At 40.9% G+C, this 27,431-nt stretch overlaps 1 protein-coding gene and 1 long non-coding RNA gene across 3 annotated transcripts in view; one reads left to right on the forward strand and one right to left on the reverse strand.

The window, feature by feature from the left end:
* Nucleotides 1-27,431, forward strand: part of AATK (apoptosis associated tyrosine kinase) — a 2,480,061-nt gene that overhangs the window by 331,007 nt on the left and 2,121,623 nt on the right. The window lies entirely within an intron of this gene.
* LOC122812986 overlaps nucleotides 1-27,431 on the reverse strand; it is a 560,793-nt gene that overhangs the window by 238,289 nt on the left and 295,073 nt on the right. The gene's annotated exons all lie outside the window — the stretch shown is intronic.

The raw sequence follows: 27,431 nt of genomic DNA on the forward strand, positions 1-27,431 counted from the left end.
TGGACAAAATCTCACTCAGAACATCTTTGTTAAAAGAAGGAAAACACACTGTCCCCATCTACAGTGGCATCAGCCAGGGTATCCATGAGTCTCCTGTCAAAATGTGAACACTCAGACAAATGTCTCAAGGAGAAAATTCAGGAAACCAGTGACAGTCCTTCCAAGATGAAGGTTTCTGTAGGTCTAACAACACAGAGATTGGTGAGGCACATTTACGCCTCTGTCCTCAGAATTAATTTCAGTAAACACCTCTGTCAAGACCCCTTTTGGGGCCACCACGCCATCAGCTTTAGGTACATCATCCCAGACCAAGAGAAGGCCATGAAATCAATGAACTGAAACCTGTGTAGTTATTAGTAAACTGGAGGACAGTATTCCATATCTTTTTCTTTGAGAAAAGATTACAATGACTGCATTTTGCCTTAGGGTGCTCCTCCGTGACCGGGACTCAAAACTAATTACCTTAGTCATCTGAAGCTTACATCACCAAATATCAAACCAGTATCAGCTAGCTTCCGTCAGCCTAGCCCACCCAGTCTATGTCCTGTTCTTTATCCAAAGACCTACATCATCAGCCTAGACCCCTGAAACATTGCAAGGGGGTCCCATGTGGTAGACGTACGAGTCCAGACCACATGGAACAAGGACTCTAGAAATGAGCACATAAATATGAAGGAAATGATTCCATTTTTTTTTAGCACTGGAAGCATTCAAACATATTTCTGGTCAGGTGACCATGTATGTCCTTACAGACAGTACTACATCAACAAGTAGAGCTGTACCCATTCTTATATACTATGCAGATTTGGCTATGCAAGCAGGCCTGAGAGATAGACCAGAAATCAGGCTTGAACCCCCCAGCATTCTAAATTATATCCCAGGAGAATGCATTAGCAGACAGGTGAATGGATCACAACCAGATTCTCATGAATAGATCTTGAAAATGATGCCTTTCTGGTTTTAACCCTCAAGTGGAGCTGTTCAGAAGAAAAGCTTTTTCTGTCTCAAAAAACAGACAGCCAAGAAAGTTTTAATGTAGAACAGCAGTTCAAGGAACCTGAAGGAGGAATGCCACATACCTTGGGTAGTCTAATTCTCTTTGCTTTCCCTGCTACACACTTAATCCCCAGGGTACTGTAGAAGATCAGGGAGGAAAGTCTAAAAATGCTATTTGTACCATCAATTTGAGTATAGCAAGGTCAAAACCAATTAGGTTTCCTTTGAAAGTGGGCTTCTTGACTCAGGAAAAAGAATCCCTACTGTACCACAGCCGGAACAATCTATTGTGGCAGCTTGTATAATTTAACACGCATCCCTTCTAGACACATGTAATCAGAGGATATGCTAAATGCAATGAGAGAGGCTAGGAAACAAAATACAAGGAGAGATGTTTAATAGGTCTTTAAAAAATGGCACTATTTCATGTCATATTAAAGGTTCATGCTTCAGTCATATATGCTTGTTTTTCTCTAGATCTCCCCTTAATTTCTTATTTACTGGCTAAACAATTCCTTAAAGGAAGTATGGAAGCAGCAGCATTACAATTTGGGTTTTGCATCTAGGGAAACCTTCCAGAGCTAAACCCCATGGTTGGTACAATTGTATTAGTAACTTATAGTAATTGCACATGTTCAAGTATATTCTTTATTTCTGTCTCTATTCCTCCAATCCCACCATCCACTCTGCTTCCTTGCTTAGGCATCTAAGGTTTGGGGTGGATGCATTCTTCTGCTTACTTTCAACACACTCCCCATCTTTTTCCACCAGGATCCTCCTTCCTCTGATCTTGTCTAGGGTCTGGAGAGGCGGATTGGTGTCCATAGATGAGTATGTAGCCCCTGAATTGCTTTCCTTAGAGTCAGCTAGTCATCAGGTACCAAGGAGAGGTTTCTTGTCAGTCCAGTGCAAGTGAGATCTAAAGCTGATGTCAAACTGTGCCCCTTATATACCGCTGATGCTTTGATGTTTGCGAGTGGTAGAGTGTAAATGAGACCACTCGGGGATACTAAGCTCTGAAGGCAGGCCAGCCATCAGTCCACTGCAAATGGGAATTCCAGAAGTGATGACTGCAACAGTGAATATACTCAAACAACCACAGTCATGGCAAGGTTATGACAACACTACTTAACTTTTCAGTGAGAGGCTGTGTTGACTGCTCGGTAATATCAGCATATGTCTTCTACACCTGCAGATACTGTATAATATATATTCTAGACTTACTTTCTCATTAATAACTGTTGATGGGTTTGGAGTGAGCACCTACATACTAAAGATTTTTCATGCCTGTCCCAGTACGTTTTTTACTTATTTGTTGACCATGTATGCCCAATGGGCACACTTGTCACTTTTCATTGGTGACCCTGGAGTACTGACTGCTTAAGTAACTTGCCCAGTCATGCAGTAGATAATTGGAAATGGAAGGAATCAGATCCTTTACTGTGGCCTACAGGAAACAGCTTAACAGCTCAGAGCCTTGGTTCTCTGCACTAACTGCCAGATAGGGTAGCTAATCCTCTGGCTAACTCCAATGTCTTTCTGTTGTTTACGGCAATACCTACATTCTTTTCTTTTTTTTTTTTTCCCTGTCTCTGGTGTTAAAATTCAGTACTAGGGAAAAAGAGCTGAACATACTGAATAACAGTACCTATGCTGTAATCCAGCTGCTATTTTTAGCTTTTTTCATCTGAATTAGCATGTGGTTACAGTTTGCTGAGTCTTTGTGAAGCTTAATTAGGTGTTTGCATTTTTATGATTTTTCTAGTAATGAAAACAGATACTGACATCTAACAGAGGGATTAGTCAGACTTGCTAGGATGAAATCAAATTGATATGCAGCTAACGTAAAGTATTGCAAGACAGTTCAGCAGATGACTTCTCCCCCAGCTTATGTGATGCCCCTGTGTACTAAAAAGACATGCAGAAAATACTGATTAGAGTCACAGCTGCATATAATTCACACTTTACTGATGGTGATGGGAACAATGATTGCTGAAGGGGGTGCAACACAGGGAGGAAGAAGAATGCTCGGATACAAAATGGAATCGACTTGTAAGCTGTATATATTTGCCTGAAAAGGAGTCATCATTTTATTTACCGTACCCGAGTGCGTTTTCCCTCTTACTTCCTGAGCAGGGCTTTGTCTTCTTTAACTCAGTCTTTCCCAGTCTGATTTTTTTTCTCTCTCTACCCTAAGTCTGTTATACCTTACAGCTGCTTGTTGTACCTGCAGCTTCCCCTGCTCATTCATTCACTTGTAAGAGTAAGATCTGGAGGAACTGGATCATGTCACAGTAGTGAAGGTGATTTTTTTTTTCTTTACAATCCTGTTGGTCCCATGATCTTACCAGAGTGGCCTCTGAATTCCCATGCAGTGCAGTCAGGGTTGGGGTGGAAATTGGGGGGGGGGGGATCTCACTTCAGAGACCTCATACCACCTGGAAAAAGAAAAAAAAAAACTTGGCAGATTTGGCAGCCTTTCCCATGCTTCCAATATTTTGCAGGGAGTTCAACTGAAGGAGGTGACTCTCAAATTCTAATTCCCACTACCAGTCTTCAGGAAGGGACAAAAAATCTGTCTTTCATTTGTGTTCCTTTTCAGCCAGCAGGTCATTGTACTGTTACACTGACCAAACACCGGTGCAGTGCCTGCCTCTGTAGCATAGAGTGATGATGCTCTATGATCCAGATGACCCAAGATCAAATAGCAGCTTGGGCAATGGAGAATCAGGGTGATGTAGGGTGAGAGTGAGCAGCCAACATCAGACAGTTTGGGCCACTGTAATGCTGGTACCTATACAATAAAAGGTGCATGGCATGCAGCAAATGGGATGTGTGTGTGTGTGTGTGTGTATGTGTGTGTGTGTGTGTGTGTGTGTGTGTGTGTGTGTGTGTGTGTTTGTAACAGTGTGTGCATGCGTTTTGCTCTGCTAAGCCATGTTTGTATGGTAGTCTTCAATGGGCATGTGTGCAAATGTGCACATCCAAAAGAAAGCCATAGAATGCCTTTATGTAGGCATGAACATACATTAGATGCCAGGCAGGAGTTAAAACTCTGATTGCCACCTAGATGATAACTTCCTGCAAGTGAATCCCATCCACGGAGGATCAAATGAGCTGACTGATGATCGATCATGAGGAGGTTGATGGTTGACAGTAGTGGTGGTGGTGAAGGGGAGGGGTGAGTAAGGGGTGCATACCAGAAATCACTTGTTGCTCATGACACAAGGCAGTAACTAATGCTGTGTCATTAGGGAGGTCCTACCTAAGTCTCGTATGCTTCTGCACTGCATCTCACCCACTTCTGATGTCCCTACATCCTTATAGGAAACCGTGTGTGTCTGCATTTCAGTCAATCTGTCTATCTCTTATCCATGAGATAGTAGCTCCCTTTTGAAAGTATCCCTATCCATTGTACCCTGTGCTCATTTATCTACTTTCAGTCTAAGTTTGTGATCTTTTTAGCCATTTTGTCATGACCGTTTTATGCTTTTTCCATTAATATTAAATGAGCCCCACAGATTTGTTTCTCTCTTCAATTGCTTTGGTCAAGTGGATGATTGGCATAGTACACTGTATTGATTTGTTGGTATGGTACAGTGTGTTTGTTACCTTTGGCATGATATGCTGTATTTTCCAATTGGTGTGATATATTGTCATATTGCATGGCATTTGCCTAGCATCATTGTGCACTACATTTGCCTGTTGGCAAGTTGCATTGTATTTTATTTGTGCACTAATGTAGGTCAGGACATATATCCACTAGGGTGGTATGGTGCATTTACTTGCCACTGATATGGCACAGAGTGTTTGCCATTGGCATAACGCAGTGCATTTGACCATTGGCATGGTACAGTGCTACCCCACTGGTATGGTGCATTGCTTTTAACACTAGCATTGTGCAGAACATTTGCCTGTAGTATGGTGCAGTGTGCAGAAAATTTGCCCATTGGTGCAGTGCAATGCAATGCAGTGTGTAGTACATTTTCCCACTGATGTGACACCATGTTTATGTACTGAAGTGATGTAGAGAAGCTGCCCATTGCTGGGGTGTAGTGTGTTTGTTATTGGTATGTTGCAGTGTATTTGCCCTTGTAGTGCAGTATGTTTGTGCAGTAATGTGGTGCAGTGCATTTTATCTATGTATTTATTTGTCTTTTTTGACCTGAAAAGTCCAACTGGGCAAAGCCTTTTTTCAGCAGAGGCTCAGGGAGAAAAGCTCTGGCACTTTTATATGGTTCAGTTACATATTCAAAGTTACACGGTTGACTTACATATTCAAATTTATATTTTTATATAATTTCCTTTGGAAGTATTATTATGTTTTGTATTTTGGAACAAAGAAGTACAGTATAGTAGGTTTCCAAGGAAAGATTATTCTACAATTATAGGGTTTAAATCATTCATGCATAAAGATGGAATTTTATTGGCAACCAGTGCAAAAGAATACAATTTGTGTTTGCATGTACAGAATGCCACCTACTGACACTTGTAGTTTTAGTGTTGAAATTCCATTTGAGGATTTATTTACTGGCAAGATTTTCTGCAGTGTCACACATTAACAAGGTTCTCTGCATTTGTCCACCAGTGTGCTTCACTGCATTTTCCACTGCTGTACTGCAGTGCCTGACATTAACATGGTACTCTGCATTTGCCCACCAGTGTGATTCACTGTATTTTCCACTGCTGTACTGCGGTGACTGACATTAACATGGTACTCTGCATTTGCCCACCAGTGTGCTTCACTGCATTTTCCATTGCTGTACTGCAGTGCCCGACATTATCATGGTACTCTGCATTTGCCAGTGCTGTTAGTTATCAAGGTTTCAAAGCAGATCGTGTATAAGAGAGAGAGAGTGACTCACTTGGGTAAGAAGGAGAGAGTGGTGATGCCTTGGTCACCTTCCTTTGATGTGGAGGGGTGTGATTTGGTGCAGTGAAAGCCCCCCAGAGTTGAAGCTGGAGAACAGACAGATACACCATAAGTATAGATTTTGCAAGCCATAGAAGGTGCATTTGTGAACATGGACATGTAGCCTGTCATGAACCTTGAAATTGGGATTAGGTAAGTGAAGGAAGAAAATTCTAAGCCCTGCTATATCATAATACAGTTCTTACCTACCACATCCATTCCCAGTCTGATGGCCAATAACCTGGCATAAGCTGGGAGGGGTAATAAGGGATCAAAGCTTGTCTTTGTTGCATTTATGTATCATCCGGTGCAGTTGTATATACTAGTTGTACTTCCTGTCACCTACTTCACTAAAACCCCTACAATGTTGGCTGTCATTGCTCATGTTGGAATGGAGGATATTATCCACATCACTAATGTTCCTGGAATGTTTGCTGGCTATCAACATGTTACTTGATATACATGGAATAGTGGCTTTCAAACACATCACTAATATCCTTGGAATGCTGACCATCACGCACATCACTAATGCCCCTGGAATGTTATGTAGTATCACATTACTAATGCCCCTGGAATGTTACGTAGTACCACATCACTAATGCCCTTGGAATGTTATGTAGTACCACATCACTAATGCCCCCGGCATGTTAGGTAGTACAATATTATTAATGCCCCTGGAGTGTTACATAGTGTCACATCACTAATGCCCCTGGAATGTTACATAGTGCCACATCACTAATTTCCCTGAAATGTAATGTAGTACCATATCGCTAATGTCCCTGGAATGTTTGCTGGCTGTCAACATGTTACTTAATCTCCATGGAATATTGGCTTTCAACCACATCTCTAAAATCCTTGGAATGCTGACAATTGCCCACATCACTAATGTCCCTACAATGTTACGTAGTACCACATCACTAGTGCCCCTGTAATGTTATTTAGTACTACCTCACTAATGTCCCTGCAATGTTACATAGTACCACATCATTAATGCCCCTGGAATGTTAGATAGTATCACATCACTAATGCCCCTGGAATGTTATGTAGTACCACATCTCTAATTTCCCTGAAATGTAACATAGTACCATATCACTAATATCCCTGGAGTGGAACGTAGTACCACATCGGTAATACCCCCGGAATGTTATGTCATATCACATCACTAATGCCCTTGGAATGTTACATAGTACCCCATCACTAATGCTCCTGGAATGTTACCTAGTACTACATCACTAATGCCCCGAGAATGTTATGTAGTACCACATCACTAATGCCCCTGGAATGTTAGAACTACATCACTAATGCCCACAGAAAGTAATGTAGTACCACATCACTAATGCCCCTGGAATGTAATGCAGTACCACAGCGCTAATGCCCCTGGAATGTGATGTAGTACCACATCACTAATGCCCCTGGAATGTAACATAGTACCACATTAGTAATGCCCCTGGAATGTAACATAGTACCACATCACTAATGCCCCTGGAATGTTACTTAGTACCAATCACTAATGCCCTTGGAATGTAACATAGTACCACATCACTAATTTCCTTGGAAGGTAACGTATTGTCACATCACTAATGTCCTTGGAATGTAACGTAGTACCACATCACTAATGCCCCTGGAATGTTACAGAGTACTACATCACTAATATACTAACTACAACACTTCCTGATAATCCCCCTTTTACTTAACCAACTATATATAAGGTACTGGCTCAGAAATCTTGTTAAAAGTAACATAAAATGAGGGCTTTTGCAAAATACCATTAAAGTGTTCACTGATATTTGTCATTCATGGGCCCAACATAGACTCCTGATGCCTTGGATTCTGGCACATTTCATGTCAGCAGAAACTGTTCCACATAGACTTTCACTGTGGACTACATTTGCCTGTGAAGCTTGTTTACAGTTTAATAAACCTATATCACCTTACATTGTAATGCACCAATACTTTAAAATGTTTTTGTCACCGTGCAGTAACCCATAACATGGTCTTCATTGAAAGGTCTGCCACTGGCATTATCAGTGTTCTGACCTGGTCACCTGTTCACTTTTGTGTACTCGGTGCTGCTATTTAGCAAACTACAGGAGTTTTACCAATGTCATTAACTTCTTTGTTTGTTACAACTAGTATGGCTACATTTCAAACATACATATCAAGAATGTCATGTAAGCATTGTTCTACATATAGACAGATACAGAAGAAACTGTAGTTACTGCAGTGCAGTTCAGTCCTTAATGTTTCAAGTGATAGTCATGAAAGGGCTTGGGTCTGAAAGTTATAACTTGGTATGATATGTGTGACATTACCTGAAAGGGAATGAGAAATTGTCTTGGTGAAGGAGTTTAAAGATCAAGGATTGAAGCGGGAGGTTAGTTCTTTCCGTTATAGGTAGTCAGCCTTCTGAATATAGAACCAGTGATGCTCATTTTTATGGGAGTTGATTTTAAGTGAGCAAATGATATTGGACAGAGTACAATGTGCAGTGTTTTTTCTTAAATTTATCTTTGAGGGGGTGTCTGTATTCCATTTGGGCAGATAGTATCCCATTTCCTCTGGTAGCTGTAGTTGGGTGGGAGTGAGAGTGCGAGGTTTTATTGGTCCAGAATAGGATGTTATTGATTTCAGATCTTGTTTTTTTTCCATGTGTTCTTGGAAGTTACATGTTTGGTTAAGCCAGACCACAAGCTATTTTTAAGTGGATGTGGTTTCAACTGGAGGACTATTTATGTCTGTTACTCTCAGAGCTTTACGGTATTTTGCTAATTTTTGGGCTGTACGAAAGATCATAGATTATCTGCGGTGGTGCAGCGGTAGCATTGTTGCCTCACAGCAAGAGGTTCTCCTGTTCGATTCTTGGCTGGAGTGTGGGGGGGTGCCTTCTCTGTGGAGTCTGCACGTCCTCCCCGCAGTTGGGTGGGAGTTCAAAAGATATGCATAAATGGGCATGCCTTGGTTGAACATCGAGCTGGCACCTCAGCGTTCATGAAAAATCTACTGCCAATCATTAGCGGACCAGAGTTCCGTTGTGGTGACTCCTAACCGGGAAAAGCCGAAAGACAAACAGCAACAAACAACAACTACGAAAGATCATAGACTCAGACCTACTTGTGCTAAGCATAAGTTTATTTGATAGTGATCAAGATGTTAAGTTCCAGAAGTCTTTTTGACACTGATCTTATATTACTCAGGCTGCACCTGGTAAGTAACCATGCCATCAGCATATAGCAGCATATGAATTTTATAGAGGTCTTGCTTGCGCTTCTTTGTTCTAAAATGGATCCTTGTGGGACTTCTGTGTGGATATGATGAGCAACTGTTTAAGTAACAGAGCCAATCTTAATCTTGAAGGTTTTGCCAGAGAGGAAATCCCTAAACCAGTTTGTAGATTATGGGCTGACACCTATACAAATCAGGTGTGACTGGAAAGTACAACAGTCAGTGAGATCAAAGGCACAAGTGAGATCAAGAAAACTGATTATTGTGCAGTTTCCTTAGTTTATATTTGAGGATTTCATCCGTTAGGATTCAAACTGATGTTATTCTACTTCTTCCTGCCCACAAACCATGGTGTTTCTGTGAAAGAAGCTGGTATTGATGAAAATAAGATGACCATTGTTTGTGTGAACAATACATATCATCCTCACTCAGCGCAGTCATCTTATTTTCCGTTGCATTCTGGTAACATGTCCTTCTGCTGTTTGGGCAGCTGTACGACTCACTGTGCTTCATTTCCACTTCTATCACCCTTTTTTCCCTTGCCTGCCAGTGTTGTGTGCTGTGAGTGTTGGATTTCAGAGGGCTGCTCTTGGTATAATTTCATTCAATCTGAACATGGCTCTGTGTGTTGCAAGTGCCCCATTACTTTACAGCTTTGTGTGTTGTAACTGTCCCCTCACTTTACAGCTCTGTGTGTTGCACGTGCCCCCTTACTTTACAGCTCTGTGTGTTGTAACTGTCCCCTCACTTTACAGCTCTGTGTATTGCAACTGCCCCCTCACTTTACAGCTATGTGTGTTGTAACTGCCCCCTTATTTTATAGCTCTGTGTGCTACAACTGCTCCCTTACTTTATAGCTCTATGTGTTGTAACTCCCCCCTTACTTTATAGCTCTGTGTGTTGTAACTGCCCATTTACTTTACTTTACAGCTCTGCATGTTGTAACTGTCCCCTTACTTTATAGCTCTGTGTGTTGTACCTCTCCCCTCACTTTACACCTCTGTGTATTGCAACTCCCCCCTTACTTTATAGCTCTGTGTGTTGTAACTGCCCCTTTACTTTATAGCTTTGTGTGTTGCAACTGCCCCCTTACTTTACAGCTCTGCATGTTGTAACTGTCTCCTTATTTTATAGCTCTGTGTGTTGTAACTGCCACCTTACTTTATAGCTCTGTGTGTTGTAACTGCCCCCTTACTTTACAGCTCTGTGTGTTGCAACTGCCCCCTCACTTTACAGCTTTATGTGTTGTAACTGCCCCCTTACTTTACAGCTCTGTGTGTTGTAACTGTCCCCTCACTTTACAGCTCTGTGTGTTGTAACTGCTCCCCCTACTTTACAGCTCTGTGTGTTGTAACTGCCCCTTACTTTACAGCTCTGTGTGTTGTAACTGCTCCCCCTACTTTACAGCTCTGTGTGTTGTAACTGCCCCTTACTTTACAGCTCTGTGTGTTGTAACTGCCCCTCACTTTACAGCTCTGTGTGTTGTAACTGTCCCCTTACTTTATAGCTCTGTGTGTTGTAACTGTCTCCTCACTTTACAGCTTTGTGTGTTGTAACTGCCCCTTACTTTACAGCTCTGTGTGTTGTAACTGCCCCCTTACTTTACAGCTGTGTGTGTTGTAACTGCTCCCTTATTTTACAGCTCTGTGTGTTGCAACTGCCCCCTTACTTTACAGCTCTGTGTGTTGTAACTGCCCCTTACTTTACAGCTGTGTGTGTCGTAACTGCTCCCTTACTTTACAGCTGTGTGTGTTGCAACTGCCCCTTACTTTACAGCTCTGTGTGTTGTAACTGCCCCTTACTTTACAGCTCTGTGTGTTGTAACTGCCCCTTACTTTACAGCTCTGTGTGTTGTAACTGCCCCTTACTTTACAGCTCTGTGTGTTGTAACTGCCCCCTTACTTTACAGCTCTGTGTGTTGTAACTGCCCCCTTACTTTACAGCTCTGTGTGTTGTAACTGCCCCTTACATTACAGCTCTGTGTGTTGTAACTGCCCCTTACTTTACAGCTCTGTGTGTTGTAGCTGCCCCTTACGTTACAGCTCTATGTGTTGTAACTGCCCCTTACTTTACAGCTCTGTGTGTGTTGTAACTGCCCCCTTACTTTACAGCTCTGTGTGTTGTAACTGTCCCCTCACTTTACAGCTTTGTGTGTTGTAACTGCCCCTTACGTTACAGCTCTGTGTGTTGTAACTGCCCCTTACGTTACAGCTCTGTGTGTTGTAACTGCCCCTTACTTTACAGCTCAGTGTGTTGTAACTGCCCCTTACTTCACAGCTCTGTGTGTTGTAACTGCCCCCTTACTTTACAGAAGAGGCTCAGACTTGATGGCAGTGATGTGTTCCTTCTCTTTTCTGCTGTACTCATGCTTCATAATTTTCTGATCCCAGATATTCCATGTTTGGGATAACCTTTTGGAAAGTACTAGAATGTTCATCGTGTTACACTGCTGCAGTCATCACACTTGAGTTATCCTGCCATTAGGCGGTCCCGCAGTTGGCCAGAGTTCCAAAGTCTTGGTCCGGCATCGGATGCTGTCGCTTCTTCCCTGACGTCAGTGCGTCAGGGGTATATAAGAGGCATCCGACACCATTTTCTTCAGTCTTTCTTGCCGCGCGGTGCCCGAAGCAGAAGCAGTTCGCAAGTGCCGGTCAGCCGACTCCTGAGATTTTCCAATCGAATTTCAGACCGAAGTCCTCAATAAAGCTAAGTACCCCATTGGGGAACCTTTTCTTGCCTCAGTCCGATGTCAGAAAAAAGTTAACAATTGCATTTCTTGTGGGAAGCAAATACCTCATAAGGACTTTCATTCTTATTGTATTCCTTGCCTAGGCCCAGACCACGACATCACAGGTTGTCGGTTTTGTGCTAGGTTTAACAAATGAACTATAAAACGTTGGTTTGATTTCGCCCGACATTATTTTGGTAGGAAATTTAATTATACCATGCCGTCGGAGCAACTGACGACCGGAATGCATAAAAAATGCAAAGATAAGGACAGGCAGCCGAGACTCAAACCAGACTTCGAGGCCTCTGCTAGAACAGTCGCCGGTTCTCCAGTTTTCAGTGAGGCGCCTACGCAGCCCCTGATGACCGCTGATTCAGAACCCCTTGAGGCATCCAATTCCCAAGAGGAGATTGCTAGGCCTCCACAACCTTTATCTTTAGGCCCTTCCGACTCCATGGCTGAAGGAAATTCCGGTGCAGTTGAAATGCCTTCAGTTGCAGAAGGTGTCTTCAGACTGACTACACTCACTATTAAATCCTATTCAAAGCTGAAAATTCCTTTAAAAGCAAAGAAGACTGTACAGCAGTCTCCAGTGCAAGGCCCCATGCCTAAGAAACAGATGCTTAAGATGGCTGAAGACTTAATTACCCTAATCAGGGGTTCCCATCCCCCTCCTGATAAAAGGCCAAGACAGGAGGAGGACTACGCTTCCTCTGACCAGGTTTCAATTTCCTCAGATTCTTCTGAGGAACAGGAATATTCTTTTCCCCCTTATGAAGACTCTGATGCTGAAGAGTCTATTCCTTCAGCATCTCCCCCAGAAGACTACTCTTTTGGGGAAACTTTACATACCATGAGGGAACATTTCCACTGGGAAGGCTAGGATTACTCTGATTCTAAGAAAAGGCTCAGAGAGTTCCTTTTACTACCCCAGCACAGACCACTTGCTATTCCACCAGTGTTAGACATTGTGGATGATGTTTACTCAGAATCTAGCCTTAACCCAGATTCACTACCTCCTGCACCAGACAAACCAGACAGATACTACAGAGTCCCTGACTCACACAAATTTCTATATAAAAGCCCTGTTGCTGACCCAGAAACCATTTCCCAGGGTCCCAAAGGGGTTAAGGCCTCTATTGCTAAAATTCCAGTACCCACTGAAAGGGATTCTAGAGCACTAGACAGATGGGGAAAGAAAATATATACCTCAGATACTCTAGCTATGAGGGCCTTAAATTGCCAGTTTCACATGCTGAAATATCAACAGTTTTTGATGTCCCAATTAAAACAAAAAATGATCACACATACAGAGCAGCCTGATTACAAAGAAATGCAAGATTTGTCGCATGCAGCTGAACAAGTGGGAAAACATACTTTGCAATGTGGATTTGATTCATTGGAAGCTTCTTGTAGAGCAGCAGTGACAGGGTCTGTCATACGTAGGCATGCTTGGTTAAAAGAACAAATTTTACCTGATCATGTAAAAGCAAAGTTATTGGATGCACCTTTACAGCAGGATGTTTTATTTGGAGTAAAAGCAGAAAAAGTTTTAAGGAAAATGGAGGATAAGGCAAAATCTATGCAGACGGTCAAGAATTTTTTACAGGTTCAACCACCTTGTTTCAGCAGAAATTGGCCAACCAAAAATTGGTCCTTTCCAGCTTCTGACAGACCACATAGGAGCAAATACAGACGCCCAAGGGGCAGAGGTCAGTCACAAGGCTCTTACCAGCCTTGACAATGTGGTGCCACAACCCAGAAAGGAGGAGAAGACAGGTCTCAAACTACCAGAAGACAAACACAAAGACTTACCCCTCAGACTGCCAAGCAAATCCCTCTTGGCAGCTCCCTTGGGAGGAAAGCTAACACTTTTTACAGACAACTGGCGCATCATCACAAAAGACAAATGGGTCCTAAATATTGTATCTCAAGGATACAGATTCCACTTTCACACTTTACCAAGGATAAAAGGAATGCCAAACCTGCCACCAAATCAATGGGCAGAGGCTCAAAAACAAATCACAGCTCTCATGGACATGAGAGCCATTCAACAGGTTCCTACGCAGGAGCAGGGACAAGGATTTTACTCAAGACTCTTTCTAGTTCCCCGAAAGGACAAAGCTTGGAGACCCATTCTGGACCTCTCAATTCTAAACACATATCTCGAGGTACCCAAATTCAAGATGCTGGGCAAGAAGGCTTGGCTTGTAACGTTGGACCTCAAGGAGGCATACCTGCATGTCCCTATCAGACAAAATTGCAGAAGATACCTCCAATTTTTAGCAGGTTCACCCCATTACCAATTCTCTGCACTGCCCTTTGGCTTATCTACTGTGCCCAGGGTCTTCACAAAATGCCTGGCACCAGTAATTGCATTCTGCAGACAAAGAGGAATTCAAATATATCCATACCTGGACGACTGCCTTATTCAAGTAGAAAGCAAGGACATTCTTTTAAAGCATCTGGCGTTTGTCAAAAACCTACTAAGTTGCCTAGGGTACACAGTAAACGAAAAGAAGTCAAAACTAGTGTCCTCATACAACATAATATTCCTGGGTGCCAGCTTAAATACAATGGCCCAGATGGCTTATCTCATGTCAGACAAGCAAGGACAACTGACTCAATACTTCAAAATGATGGTAACAAAGACCCAACTCCCTGCAAGAAAAATTCTGCAGGCCTTGGGATTCATGGCATCTTGCATACTACTAATACCATATGCAAAACTGCATATGAAGAAATTACAATGGTACCTGAAAAGCGTATGGACTCAACACAGCCAGAGCTTGGAAACAATAATACCACTCATTCCCTGCCTTCAACAGAAGTTTCTATTGTGGGCTCAGGCATGTCACCTCAACAAGGGTCAGCCTTTTACCTTACCCACAGCCAGGCAAACTATAACAACTGATGCATCAGATTATGCCTGGGGAGCACACATGGCAGGACAGTGTATTCAGGGCAAATGGTCTGCAGATCAAAGGCAGCTACATATCAATCAAAAAGAGATGCTAGCTGTACAAAATGCCCTAACAGCTTTCAAGGACCTCCTACATCCAGGACAACTACTAATAAAGACGGACAACACCACAGTGATGTGGTACATAAACAAGCAAGGGGGCACACATTCCTACCCCCTATGCAGGCAAGCAATGATCTTGTGGAACACAGCACTGACCTACCAAGTTCAACTACAAGCACAATTCCTGCCAGGAAAGAAAAACACATTGGCAGATGATCTAAGCAGAAACATCATAGATCCTCACGAGTGGAAACTAGACCCACAAGTATTCGCAATGATAACTCAAAAATGGGGGAGCCCAGACATAGATCTGTTTGCTTCCCCCCAAAACTACCAACTATGGAAATTCTGCACAAGGACATACCACACACTAGCTTGGAAAGTGGACGCCCTCTCATTCAGTTGGAAAACATTGGCAGTGTATGCCTTTCCTCCACTGCCTCTTCTGGCAAAGGTGCTGCTGAAAGCCAGATTAGAGAGGCCACAAATGGTACTCATTGCTCCAGACTGGCCACACCAACACTGGTATCCAGTACTAAGGAACATGGCTCAAGGCCCACCATGGATTTTACCTCAAATTCCTCACCTGCTCACTCAGCAAAACAATCAGATTCTACACAGCCAGCTCAAGACTTTAAATCTGGCTGCATGGCAAATTACCTAAACAACCAGTCAACACTTCTCTCTAAAGCTGTTATGGATGTCATTCTGGAGGCCAGGAGGCCCAGCACCAGGAAAGCCTCTTCAGACAAATGGAAAAGATTCTGCGCCTGGAACCAGGCTAAAGGCCAGAATCCTCTTGTCCCAAATATTCCTCAGATTCTACAATATTTAACTGAGGTGTTACACAAAGGACTTACCTTTTCATCTTTTAAGATCCACGCCTCAGCTATTTCAGCTCAATACAACACGGATCCTCCTATATTTTTACATCCATTACTAAGACAGTGCCTCAGAGGGGCTAAGAACATAAGACCACCCTGAAGAGCACCAACACCAACTTGGGATTTCAATTTGTTTTGGAAAAACTTACACTACCGCCCTTTGAACCAGCTTTCTCAGCTGATCTACAGTTCCTATCATGGAAAACTGCCCTGCTGCTAGCAATAACTTCAGCACGATGAGTCTCCGAGCCACAGGCCCTGATGACAGTGGAGCCTTTCATCATTTTTCATCAAGACAGAGTTGCTTTACGAACTAATCCTTCCTTTATGCCAAAGGTGGTATCCAGCGTGGCCTTAAACCAAACTATTCATTTGCCCACCTTTTATCCAAACCCCCAGAACAAAGGGGAAAGACTCCTACACTCTTTGGACATTCACAGGCAATTACGTTATTACTTGGATAAAACTACGGCTTTCAGAAAATCTGACCAGCTCTTTGTATCCTATGCTGCAGGATCACAAGGAAAGGCTATCTCAAAACAGACCATTTCAAAATGGATAGGACATTGTATCCATTTCTGCTACACACACCATGGGAAACCTGTACCTGGTAACATTAGGCCCCATTCCACCAGGACTACAGCAACATCAACAGCCTTCCTCAGAGGGGTACCAACCAAGGATATTTTGGAGGCTGCAACTTGGAGTTCAGTGCACACCTTCACCAAGCACTATCACTTACCTTTGTACTCTAAAACCAGAGCTGGCTTTGCCACTGCAGTTCTGCAGGGCCTACTAGCTTCTCCAAACCTTGTTTAGTTCCACCGCCCATCCTTAGCTTTGGGATTCAACCCAAGTGTGATGACTGCAGCAGTGTAACACAATGAACATAGTACAGTTTTGTACCTACCATAAATGTAGATGTTCAAGTGTTCACACTGCTGCAGTCCAGGTTACCCTCCCTCCATCCCCTCTGACCTAGCTGAACTTTTCTATACCTTTCTATCCTGTACAACCTTTGTGGTGTATTTGCTTGTAACTGAAGGTATTCCTTTTATATGTTTTATTAGCAATATGTATTGCCTACCTACTTGGGGGCACCTGACATCTGGGGCAAGAAAAACTGAAGAAAATGGCGTCGGATGCCTCTTATATACCCCTGTTGCACTGATGTCAGGGAAGAAGCGACAGCAACCGATGCCGGACCAAGACTTTGGAACTCTGGCCGACTGTGGGAATGCCTGACGGCAGGATAACCCAAGTGTGATGACTGCAGCAGTGTGAACACTTGAACATCTACATTTATGGTAGGTACAAAACTGTACTTTCCTTAGAGTAGTTTTTCATTTACATTTACAGATGTTCACTGTGAGCTTTGGGAGATTTTTAATTTAATTAAATTTCATATTAGCTAATTTGTTAACCAGGTACGTCAACTGGACAAAAGTATTCCTTTTTAGGGGAGAGCCAGTAGCATTATCTGGTTGAGTGACTTGCTAAAAGTCACACATGAAATAAATTGAGACTGAGGCAATCAACGCATGGACTACAGGAAGCAGGTCATTAACAGCTGTTAACCTTAGTTTTATGCACTGACTGCATTGCAACTATGGAAAAACTCAGTTATTACTCCCCTTCACAAAGGCGGTAGCACCAGTTAGCTATCTGTATAACTACCGTCCCATCTCCATACTTTCACCTTTATTTAAAATTCTAGAAAAGTGTATTCATTCTCAATTACTAAATCATCTCACAGACAATAAACTACTCACACCCACCCAACATGGTTTTCGGCCAGCACACAGCAGCACAACAACAGCTTTACTGTCATTTACCAACACTGTTTACAAAGCTCCTGATGCAGGCTTACTAACATCAGTGATCCTACTAGACCTATCAAAAGCTTTTGATACAGTGTCCCACTCAAAACTACTTTTACAACTTGAGATCATAAACTGCTCCCCACACACTCTAACCTGGTTCAATAATTATCTAGACAACAGAAAACAATCTGTTAGATGGCAAAGCAAGCGATCCAATTACCTGGTCAACAACAGAGGTGTTCCCCAAGGGTGTGTTCTTGGGCCCTTGCATTTTAACATATTTATTAATAATCTCCATAAAGAATCCCTGCAAAGTGCACTCATTAAATACGTGGACAATTCAACTATAATTACATCCTCTAACAACACCTCAGATCTACTAAAGTTAACAAAAAATGCATTTACTTCCATCAAATCCTGGCTTAATGAAGCTCAACTGCTACTCAGTCCCAAAAAATCTAAACGTTTACTCTTCACAACCAAACTTCTAACTCTAGACTTTAAAATATTCTCTCAAAACAGTACAGAAATTGAAATTGTAAAAACAGCCAAACTATTTGGCATCACAACTGATGACAAACTATCCTTTCAGAATCATATACTCAGCCAAATCAAAAAGACCCATTTTAAGCTTGGCAAACTCTAGAGGCATGAACTCTATTTGGGCAAGTCTACCAAGCTGAAACTAGCTAATAGTCTACTTCTACCCTCTCTCCTCTCTTGTTGCCCCATATTCACTAACCTACACACATCTCTCCTAAACAAACTGCAGTCGTGCTCCTATAAAATATGTAAGTTTGTCTCCAGCATGCCAACTCACACACATCATTGCCTGGCCATTAAGTCTATAAACTGGTTTGAGTTTTCTCATTACCTACATTATTCCCAACTTACTGTCACCCACAAACTACTAAATAATCCAAACTACTGCCCATCCTTTCAAACTATATTACAAACACACACCCCTACTCGGCATCTTAGGTCCTCTAACAAACAACTCTTAACCATAACTAAACCCAACAAAAGAACTGGACAATGTCTCTATTCACATGCCACTGCCAAACTTTGGAATGCGCTCCCTCTCTCTATTACTCAACTAGACTCTTTAAAAACATTTAAGTTTGTACTAAAAGAACACTATCCCAATAACCTTGTCTGTTCTTGTAGTCATATGATTAAACCACCTTAAAAGTTTTGGCCACTATACACTACAAATACTTTTACTAACTTTAATATAGTTGCAGTTCACACTGTCTGTCTTCGTATCCAATCTCTCTTGCTTTCTTTATTTCTGTGGCTGAATAAACAGAATTGATTAAACAGTATTCTTACTTGTGAGAATATACAAACAGAATTACTAAAAATTTAACACACTGTGTTTATTTTCTTGTATTCTATACATCTATAACATATATTTGTCTTGTATATCTACTTCAGTTTGTATTATGTAAAAACTTTCTTGACTTTCAAAGTTAAGCTGATGTTATGTAAAAATTTCTGTGATCGTATGGAGCTTTTTTTCCCCGGGCCTCCACTGAAAATGGGTTGTTGGGCCCAGTGGACTTTCCCAGTCAACAAATGTCAATAAATAAATAATAAAATAAATAAATATATCGGGAATAAATCAGCTAATATGTCCATTGATAACCTGATCCCATTTGAAGATGATTACATGCATCTTCTCTGTTGAGGTGGAGACACCAATGGTTCTCACACAGGGCAGTCAGCACCACCTTTTCTCAGAAGGAAGGCATCCAGTTGCACAGTGTACAGCTATTCTCAGAACTGTGTATTGATTTGTGTATTCTGTGAGGTACACCACCATGTGAACAATTTGTAATAGGAATGGCACAAAAATGTTTGGTCATGGGGTTTAAATTCTATCTCATTACACAGGCTGAAATAATTAACTTGGCTTACACTGTACTAGATTGTGTATCTGGGGGGTACAGTACATTGTAGGGTATGGTCACATGATCCCTAAATATCACAAAATAGTCACTGAATAGTAAACTCACCCAAACACAACCATGGCAAACCATGTTGAACCAGGGACAGCTGTATAGTATTTGGGTTAGGGATGGGATCTGGATTAGCAGTATGGTTAGGGTTGGAGTTAAGATTAGGGCCGGAGTTAGGGTTAGCACAAATGAGTAAGGGTACTACAAGGGGAGCATCACCATCCTAATACCACCTTACCATTGTGCATTAAATCTAACTCTTACCCAAACTCCAACCCTAAACATATCTTTAATCACACACACACACACACACACACACACACACACACACACACACACACACACACACACACACACACACACACACACACCCCTTACAGTAATGCTATCTCTAACACTAAACCTAACTCAAGTACTATCACACATGGGCATGCATACATACACAGACACAAACATACTCAGAATACTGAAATAGTTGATATTTCTAAGTGTTTTTGCACTTATGAGATAGTGCACTTGAATTTGTTCTTTTTGCTACGTCATGTTTGATCTAGTGACAAGAGCCCTGTTCTCAGAATGTAGTTTTCATGGTTAGAGACAGAGTCGTAGCCAGGTTAGCTGGTACTGTGCTTTGGATAGTTCGCCATATCAGCAATACCGACTTGAGGAGGGGACAAACCCCCCCCCACACACACATACAAAAATGAGGGAAAAAAGAGAACTGAACGCCATTATCAGCTGTAGCTATTTACTTGTTACAGCTCTGCTGAGCTAACCATAAGTGCAGTACCAGCATTCATTTAAGACGTCATAGTATCACCAGGCTTCTTCAAAGAATGCCGATACTACACTTATACCCCTTTGGCAACTGCCGAACATGCCCGCTAACAGCTTGTGGTGTGGCAGCCAATTCCTTGTCCTTCTGTTCTTATGAATCTGAGTAGAGACAAGTCCTAAATAAAGAGAGTGAAAGATAAAAGCCAGAGCATGTCACTTATTCCATACCCTTCTGATACCCTGCTGACTGTGTCCCTACTGTTCAGGTACTGCAGAGTGTCCTATAAAGTTGCAAGAGTGGTGTGCTATGAAGTAGGAGTACTCAGAAAGACTGAGTTGATCTCACTTATTTAAAATGTGCCATCCCTAGCACAGTGATTTTCATAGTTTGTATGTATCTCTAGGGCCCTTTCCAGTTAGGTAATTAACTCATCAGTAAATGGACATACTCCTGAGTACTGTCAAGGTTACTGCAATGTCTTAGAAAATTTTACAATGTGGTGGGATGACTGACAAATTACCTATATGCATACATCTCAAGTGTCCAAATTTCACAGAATGTCCAGATTTTTGCTTCATATTTTTGGTCTGTTCCTCATAAAATGTGTTGTTTTCTGGAAAATCATTGAGGATTTAGTCACTAAATGATATTTGATTTTCAGACTTCATATCATTCAGAAAATGCATGCTAATGTCATTCAATCAACTTCTTTATGTGTATAAGAGAAATATTTAAAATCTGTCTGTGTTTTTGGCCTTTCTCTGTCCCCCCATTGTGTTTTGCTTTGTCCAAATTTATTATGCTAAGAGGTTGAGAGGTATGGCTATACCAAATTATTCTTTTACATTAACATCACAGTTATATACTTATACAAATGAATATGGTGCTGTTATAGTTTATAACATATGATTTTGTTCATATTTCCTGTCCCATAAAAGGCTGTTAGTTAATCACTTTTTTGTGGGCTTTTAAACAACATTATACTAAGTATAAATCTATGATTTTATATGAAATTATTCCATTTTCCAGTAAGAGATTTTTTAATATGCTGTGACATTATCCCAGCCAATTGAGACAATATTTAGAGCTTCAATTATGAAATAGATATTTAATTTCATGAATGAATGCTAGAGATCTGTGGATGAATGAAGGCCAGATGTCTTCATGAATGCTTGGTTTCTTCGGGTGATGGTGGGACAAGAAGGGATGGTGTATATGCTCTCAGTAAGGTGCTCAAGTGACACTCTGAAGTTGCTCATGTTTCATTCATTGCCAACAGCACAATGCTGTGATTCCTATGAAGTTGCAGATTTGTGCGACTTATGGATGGCTTTCTCTGGCTGTCTGTAGCATGTGTACACTATGAAGTCACCTGACACTGAGTGAAGAGCTCAGGATGCTGCTTCCTGTTTATAATGGAGATAGTTGTAGAGCCCTGTAACTCGGGTATATTTTAGTGTCTCTTGGGTTGTCTGCTAGTAGATCTTTGTACTCTGAGACCTCACATTTGAGGGGAATGGGCAGTCTAGCATATTGGGTATATATGTTTCAGTATATTAATGTGCTATTACAGGAAGTGAATGTCATGTGACACACCTCTTTCTAGAAGGCAGTGAGACCTCAGAAATGCTGGTGGCATACCAGCTGTGTTTGTGTGGTATATTCCACATCGTGTCAAACTTCCAAATGCTATATAGTATAGGAAGTGTAGAACTATTTGTAAAGGTGAAGAACTATGTTTGTTGCTGCACACATCAGGAATACTCATTCTTCAAGAAAGCTGAGAAAAACAATAGCATATTTCTGCAAGGCACTAGAGAAACCTTGAAGATATTTATTACTTTTAACTTTCCAGAGGTGGAGAGAGGCAAAGCAGCACCAGTTATAAAGAAGTTCAGGAATTACTGTAAGCAGAGATAAAAATTGTCAGTTTAATTCATTATTTGTTCTACAGTGAGTGTGAATCTGATGAGTCACATGATAACTTAATAAACAGAGAAAGGATAAGTTGTGCTACAAAAAGCTATCAGATAAGCCATAGGCTGTTAAGAGTAGACCTGAACTTATTAGATGCAGTGTGGACGGTGGAGATATGCTGAGAAAATGAAATCGCAAGTCACAATGAAGGAACTAAGTAAGGAAACTGATGTGTACAAGATAACAATGTGATCCAGTGAAAAGGTAAAAATGAAAAATGAAATTGTCCTGCAGCAATAATAATAATTAGGAGAAATAGAGTCATGAGGTGCCAAAAGAACATACTGAGGCAGAAACTCAAGCTTTATATGCTAGTTATGCTTATAAGCACAAAAGGAAGAAGTGTATTGCATTTAACCAGTTTTAGTTGCACTGGAAAGAATTACTTTGCAAAGCTATGTAAATTAATGACAACTTTGTGAGTTTGCATGATGCTGAACCGAAACATGAAATTAGTTAATTATTGGCATTATAAGTGTGAAAAGAAGTAATACAATTAAGTCTGAAAATCCCTCAGAAGCAGTGATATTAAGAGTGTACTTCATATTGCTGGTAAGGAATATTGCAAATTAATATATAACATCTTGAGTTTAAGCTATCATTTAAAGTAAACACAGGTACAGACTGTACTGTATTCCATGAAGATATGCAGAGGAAATAAAATGCACCCACATTATTAATATAAGCAGGGCACGAGTTAAAGTAAATGAATTGAAAGCAACTTATGTATAAACATCAAAATAAGAACTACAAGAAACTGTTTCATCTCATAGCATTTGAGGAAGCTAATTCATTTACTGTTTAGAATTGCTTGGTTTATGAGAACCTTGGAGTAGTCAACTTAATTTGTGCTGTAGAAGCAAAAACAGATTGTGTTCCTTTTATGCACTGAAGAACAGTCACAAAATCACAGACAGCTCAGGTATGAAACAGAGCCATAGCCAATGACATCCATCCTGACTAGGTTGAATTGTTTGCAGTTTTAGGAAATTTCCAGAAGAATATCATATACAAAGGAATACTGATGTTATGCTAGTGACACATGTTCCAAATAACATATCAGTAGCAGTCAGGAAAAGTAACTGAGAAGGAACTGAACTGACCAGAAAGCATAGCTGTCATTAAGAAACATTTAAGGCCATCAGAATGGGTGACTAGTATGATTATGGTTGTAAAACAAAACACAGTTTGCATTTCTGTTGATCTGCAAGCCCTGAATAAACTGATTAAAATAAAGAATTGACCATTGTTTACAGGTGATGAATTGGTCTGACCAATGACAAGTGCTAAGCTCTTTTAGGACTACATTCAGGCGACCAGAGTTTCTGGCAGATAATAAAGGTAGATGAAAAAAACTCCAAATTATGTACATTTCATACACAGATAGGAACATAGATATTCCTTACATCTCCATTCAGTATCTTCCAAAGAGCAGTTCCACAAGTATTTGAAAGCTTGGAATGTGGTTTGAATACAATTTAAGTATTAATGCAAATCAGACATAGGAATAGACATACAGCTGAGAAATACTTTAAGGCATCAACATTGCATACTAAATAAGAGCAAATAACAAATAAGAATAACAAGCCTAAGATACGTTTTCATATTCTGATGTTAGATGGGCTGAAGTCTGATACAAAAAAAAGTAAAGGCAAATTTGCACATGTCAAAGACCAGAAGACAAGCAAGCCTTGCTTAGATTTCTAGGAATTACAGAGTTTCTTACAAATCATACCTACTATGTCTTAGATAATAGGTGTTAGAGCAAGATAATAGCTTAGGATTTGATATTTGAAGAGGGCCAAATTTTGAAATACTCAGTAAAGTACTTACTGAAGTACTGATGTTAGGCTATCAGTGTAAATCAGCCATTCATATTGCAATTAGATGCCAGGCATAATAATAGACGAGCTGTGATTTCACAGTGGAATAGATCAGCTGCCTCTGCATCAGGAGTATTTACAGCTAAAACAAAAGAGACATGCTTGAATAAAAAGCAAATTGTTAGTAGTGGGTGTATGTGAAAGATGCCATAAATATGTCTGTGGTAAAGGAACTCGGATGGAGACAGACTATAAATCCTTGAAGAACACATTCAGAAAGCATTTTTTCAAGGCACCTCTATGATTACAGATGTTGCTTAATCTACAGAAATATGATGTGAAAATTGAATACAGGCCAGGCAAGTAATTGCATATAGCAGACATGTTGAATAAAATGTATTTACCAAAACTGAATGAACCATTACTAGAAGAAGAACTGAGATCCTTTGAATTATTTTGCAGCTGCCAGTGAAAGAAGAAAACATGAAAGAATGTCAGTGTCATTTTGAAATATTGGAACAGAAACACAGTTACTAAAGAGAAAAAGTGGGAGGCTGATATGACTAAAATCAGCAATAAGAATTAAAATCCAGAATTACTTTGCCTTCAGGGAGAAAGTGCGATATGTCAAAGGGTTAATGTTCAGTGATGACACCATCGCTGTGCCAAACTATCAAAAAGAAAAGATGGTGGCGAGAACAGGTGAGGAGTTGCATGTTGGTAAAGTAAAGGGCAGGGGAGTGCAAGGCAAATTTACTGACCAGGATGTCAAACACAGACAAAGAAAGCACAGCATGGGTAATATGTACTGTAACATACACAAAAAAATTTATCATTTTCACAGTTCCAGGAAGACCTTGAAATCAAGTGAGCACAAATTTGTTCTGGTTTAAATGTTTTGTGCATTTAATTTGTGTAAATTCTTATACTAAGTACATTGAAATGATTAACAGGTACTACAGGAATCAGTGTGATAACTGCATTGTAGTCTACCTTCTCAAGAGAAAGTATACGTGACATTCTTATAGGTTCATAGGAGAATACTAGGCTCACTGCCCTGAAGGACCATTTTTAAATCTAGGCAATAACCCACAGTCAGAACCAAACCTGGTACCTTCTGTCTATGACATGAAGACCTTAACCATTATACCAAACCCACCCCTTTATATTATAGAATAGGACAGAAGGGAAGGGTATAGAATTTAAATGATTTGTACAAATTGGGAGTTGAAGTAAGGTGGAAATGTTTATTGAGACAGTAAAGAACCTGATTTAAAAGAACAGTAGCGATATAGATTCTCATCTTGAAAGTTTGACATGCAGGAATCCTATATTGTAGACTGTCAAACTATCACCTGCTCAGACACTGATGAGTGGATGACTGAAAAACAAGTTATTGACTTTTACACACTTTACTAGTGTGACATAATCAATGTGAGGTACAAGAAATGCTTAAAAGAAGCCACATAAGGCAAAAAATATTAGTAGGAGATCCACTCTAATGACTGTCAGTAGTACAGAGTGGATGCTGGGCAAAAAATGTACAGCAGTCCTGGTAGGATCAGCAGCCTGCATATGTAGTAGTTGTTTGAGTATCTTGACTGAGATCTTTTATAGTTCAAGGAGAACATGGTCAACAGTATAGTACAACCAGACATCTCTTTAAGGGATGAGTGCCCGGCCAGAGTGTCAAATGCAAGCTGAGGTAGCAGTGAGGTAGTAAGGTATACTACAGCCATGTGAGGAAGTAATCTTACATGAAAAAATATATTTCCATGTTGTCTTTGCTAGTATCTCAGTAGCTAGGACTGCAAAAAAAGGAAAATCAAAAGGCCAGAGAGAATAATGTAAAAAGCCAATGAGAGGCTTTTTGTGAAGCTAAAATGAACTTAACACGATCAGTCTGCAATAATGTATGATGCTTCTTAAAAATATTTACAAAAAACGCTGTTTTGTGATCTAGCCCTCCCTCAACCTTAACTTGAGGAACAGTAAATACAAAGAGAGAGAAGTGGATTTCTTTAAGAAGGTTACTAGAGCTATGGATAAGGGCAAAATGGTACATACTGCCTACCTTCATCTGGCAAAGGCATGTGACACAGTAACTCACTCGGGTATTATCAATTCGCAAATTTAGCCGTAAATCCCTATGCCACCCAATGGATAGCCAAATGATTTACAGAAAGGACACATGAAGTTAGGGTGGAGGAATCCACCTCCACCAAGAGGCCTGTTACAAGTGGCATCCCATAGGGCTGGTATTGGGACCTCTCCTGTTTGCAGTATATTTCTCCGAAGTCAAGGCAAATGTAGGGGGCCTTTGGCTGACTAAATTTGTTGATGGCTGCAAACTGGGTGTAGTCACTGAATCCCCCAAAGATGTAGATGTCTTCCAGGAGGATTGGACACAGATAACTGGTGCCAGAACCATGGCCTAAAACTTAATGGGAACAAATGTGTAATTATACCCTTTGAGTGGACAACCACCCCTGCAAATTACAGCACTGATAACACTTCCCTAAGAGTAGATCATATGGTATGGGATTTGGTAATTCAGGTGGACAGTAACCTGAACTCTGATCACCATGTGTCCATGGTAGTGAACAAATCCTTCTAAGTGGTGTAACTTATAAATAAAGGCATAACATCCCGTTCTAAGTAGATCATAGTCCCATTAAACGCAGCTCTCATTAGTCCATTAATCGAGTACAGTGCACCCTTCGGCATGTACCTGACCAGGCATTTGCAATAGCTGGTGGCCACAGAAGTTCCTCTCTAAAAGAATACATGATGTAAGTGACATGTTCTAGGCAGACTGCCTCAAAGCCCTGTCCTTGTATTCAGTCTCCTACAGACTACTGAGGATTGATCCATGCTTAACCTACAAGGCATTCTGTGATTCAGCCATGATGGGTCTGTTACATATTCACAAAACAAACAGCACTAGGATTACCTAATCTGAGGATCTAAACTTCATTTGCGACATAAAAAAACATGATGGAGTGACAGGTATGTGTCTCAAAGATTACTCCTTCTCTGGAATGGACTCTCCATTCATGTGAAAAACAGCTGTTTTCTAAGCCTCTGGCCCTATTGCACAGGAGCAGTTTGTAGATGCTCTAAGGCACAGGCATGTACCAAAGCTGTTCTAGCCCATGGCACTTGATAATTGGGAATATTGGGGCATGAATGTCTAGGCTTTAAAAGGCTCTATTGCTGTTAGCCAACTAACTTTCAATGATCCTAGGATCCTATAAAAAACTGTAGCAAAACACACACAATAAAGAGAGAGAGAGAAAGAG

Source organism: Protopterus annectens, chromosome 10.part0 (genome assembly GCF_019279795.1).
Source record: "Protopterus annectens isolate FY-2018-M chromosome 10.part0, PAN1.0, whole genome shotgun sequence".
NCBI classification, from domain to species: Eukaryota; Metazoa; Chordata; order Ceratodontiformes; family Protopteridae; genus Protopterus; species Protopterus annectens.